At 38.5% G+C, this 3,525-nt stretch overlaps 1 non-coding gene across 1 annotated transcript; it reads right to left on the reverse strand.

Annotated features, from left to right (window-relative positions):
* Window positions 1-1,419: 1,419 nt before the first annotated feature.
* On the reverse strand, window positions 1,420-1,526 carry LOC127108747 (small nucleolar RNA R71). Its single transcript, XR_007796261.1, has one exon. It is a non-coding gene; the product is annotated as a small nucleolar RNA R71 (small nucleolar RNA).
* Window positions 1,527-3,525: the final 1,999 nt, after the last annotated feature.

Here is a 3,525-nt window from a genome sequence, read left to right on the forward strand (position 1 = left end):
AAACTAAGTTGGTTTAATTAAGTTTAAAATGAAAATCACTCTTTTTACGGTCTCAATTTACAGGTTTAATAACAAAGTTTTTGTACGAAAGTAAAAGACATAAAGAAGTTAAAATCAATAGAGCGAGAGTTTGAGGTTTTGACTGGACAATGTAAATTGGACATTAATTCTAGATCAGGGCGAGAGCAATTTCTAGAGTTAATTAAATTCTAACATTTTTCAAAAAGTATTTTTAAAGATTGAATGTGAGGACGAGAGTTAAGCATTTGAATTTAATTATATAACCTAAGTCAACAGAGCGAGAGTTTGAGATAAGGGTGTTTAAACGATTAGTGTTTTCTTAAAAAGAGTTTCTACGGATTCTATTGTTTTCAAAAAGTGGTTTTTGACTTAACTATAAGTGACAGCTACGTTAATATAAAATCATAGTTTATTCAACAGAGCGAGAGTTTGAGATAAAACTTTTAATCAATAGCGTCAACTGAAAAGATTTATTTTAAAACCAAGAAACCAATAAAGAATTGATTCCCTAATTACGACGAATTACATACCGATATCCGCTTATTAGATATTAATTTTAGATCTTATTTTAGTTTTAGCTTTTTCCCCCAAAAATCAAAGTATTACCTGTCTTAGCTTTACGAAGTAACCTTAGATAACGGTATATCGATTCATAAGTCCCTGTGGGATCAATATCTTTTAAAACTACGCGATAGAACTGTGCACTTGCAGTTTGTACCCCAATTCGACTCATAAAGTCGAGCGATCAAGTTTTTGGCGTCGATGCCGGGGACTTTTATTTAGTCGATATCGTAACTCTTCTGTTACGCTGTAGAGACTAAGGCTTTTCTTTTTCTTTTCTTTCTTTCGTTGATTTGTATGCCACGCACTCGCTCACAAGGCGAGCCGTTCTACTTACGAATCAACGATATCGAACTATATCTTCGAGTCTTACGATGAATTCGGGAATATCGTGCTGCAAACAATCTACCTCCTGTAGAACTTCCTGATTTCAAAAATATTTTCCCTTCGATACCTGAGATGGCAGAACCAGCTCGTGCTCTTAGAGATTACGCCGCTCCATCGCAAGATGAACCGCATTCAAGTATTGCTCCACCCGCAATCGAAGCAAACAACTTTGAACTCAAACCTTCACTGTTGCAGGCAGTGCAACAGAACCAATTCTCTGGAAATCCTACCGAGGATCCTAATCTTCATTTATCCGTATTTGTCCAATACGCTGATACTGTTAAAGCTAATGGTGTCACTTCAGAGGCAATTCGACTTCGTCTTTTTCCTTTCTCACTAAGAGATAGCGCTAGAAGATGGCTTCAATCTCTTCCTTCCAACTCAGTCACCACATGGAACGAGTTGAAGAAAGTTTTTCTTGCTCGATATTTTCCGCCAAGCAAAACAGCTATGTTAAGAGCCCAAATAAATGGATTTAAACAGAAAGATAACGAGTCTCTTTTCGAAGCATGGGAAAGATACAAAGACATGATGAGACTTTGTCCACACCATGGTTTAGAAGACTGGTTAGTAATTCATACATTCTATAATGGTCTCTTGTACAACACGAGGTTAATAATAGATGCCGCCGCAGGTGGTGCACTAATGAACAAACCTTATGCTGACGCTTACCAACTTATCGAAAGCATGGCTCAAAACCACTATCAGTGGGGAAGCGAACGAACAATGGTGGAAAAACCTCAAACGAAAACTGGCATGTACGAGATAAGTAACCTTGATCATGTTAATGCAAAAGTGGATGCTCTGGTCCAGAAAATTGAAAGTTTAAATGTATCACCTCCAGCCACCGTAGTTGCCATAACTCAGAATTGCGAAGTCTGTGGAATCCAAGGTCACACTCCTGCAGATTGTCAACTCCTAACAGGAATCCAAGCGGAGCAAGTAAATTATGCTCAAGGAAGCCCCTACTCGCACACCTATAACTCAAATTGGAAGAATCATCCCAATTTTTCATATAAGAGTAATAATGCTCTATACGCACCTGGACAATCTCCAAATCAAGCCCCAGCTATACCTCCGGGATATCAGAAGCCGACCCCATCTACATCTAACAATAACGCCCCTAGGAAATCCAACTTGGAAATCATGATGGAAAACTTTATAGCTTCTCAACAGCAAACCAATAAAGATTTCTTAAACCAGAATGTACACACTGGCGAACAAATTAAACAACTAGCAAGTAAAGTAGATGCCCTGGCTACTCATAACAAAATGCTGGAAACGCAAATATCACAAGTAGCTCAACAACAAGCGCCTACTGCTGCCCCAACTGGTACATTTCCTGGCCAACCCCAACCTAACCCAAGAAGCCACGCTCATGCAATTATACTGAGAAGTGGAACGGAAGTGGAAGGACCGTCTGACCCAAGGATAGAAAACCAAAACTCTAAAAAGTCAACTGAGGAAGAAAGTGAACCTAAGGAAAAGGAAGAGAGTAATAAGGAAACCGTAGAAAAGAAGGAACCTTATGTACCTCCACCACCTTATAAACCACCTATCCCTTACCCTCAAAGGCTTATTAAAACCAAAGATGCGGGCCAATTTAAAAAATTTGTCGACCTACTAAAACAATTAAACGTCACAATTCCGTTTACAGAAGCTATTACGCAGATTCCCTCATATGCCAAGTTTTTAAAAGAAATTCTTTCTAATAAAAGGAAACTTGAAGATAGCGAAACCGTTACACTCACCGCTGAATGTAGCGCTATAATACAGAATATGCCTCCTAAACTTAAAGACCCAGGTAGTTTCTCTATACCCTGTCACATAGGAAAATTTGTCATTGACAAAGCCTTATGCGATTTAGGAGCCGGTATTAGTGTTATGCCTTTATCCATATGCAAGAGACTTGAAATGGGAGAATTAAGACCAACTAAAATGTTTGTGCAACTAGCAGATCGTTCCGTCAAATACCCTGTAGGAATTCTTGAAAACGTTCCAGTGCGCATAGGTCAATTCTACATTCCAACTGATTTTATAATTATGGATATTAGAGAAGATGAAGTTACACCCATCATACTGGGAAGACCGTTCTTAACAACTGCCGGTGCAATCATAGACGTAAAACGAGGACGACTCACTTTCGAAGTAGGAGAAGAGAAAATTGAGTTCATTCTTTCCCAATTTTTGAAAGCACCTGCAATAGAAGATACATGTTACTTCATGGATATCATCGATGAATGCATAAAAGAAACGGAGTTAGAAAAAGACAAATCATCTGACTATCTTGTAGAAGACAAACTTAACCAATGTTTAGCAATAACACCGGACCCTACGCAATGCCTTAAGAAACCAACCTTAGACCTGAAAACACTTCCCAAGAATCTGAGATATGAATTCCTAGACTTAGAGCGTGAACGACCAATGATAGTTAATGCTGACCTAGGAAGACTCGAAACAGAAAAACTCCTGCATATCTTAAGAAAATATCCAACCGCACTAGGTTACAACATCACCGATCTTAAAGGAATAAGTCCTTCTATTTGTATGCACCGC

The sequence above is a fragment of the Lathyrus oleraceus genome, chromosome 7 (assembly GCF_024323335.1).
Source record: "Lathyrus oleraceus cultivar Zhongwan6 chromosome 7, CAAS_Psat_ZW6_1.0, whole genome shotgun sequence".
Taxonomy (NCBI): Eukaryota; Viridiplantae; Streptophyta; class Magnoliopsida; order Fabales; family Fabaceae; genus Lathyrus; species Lathyrus oleraceus.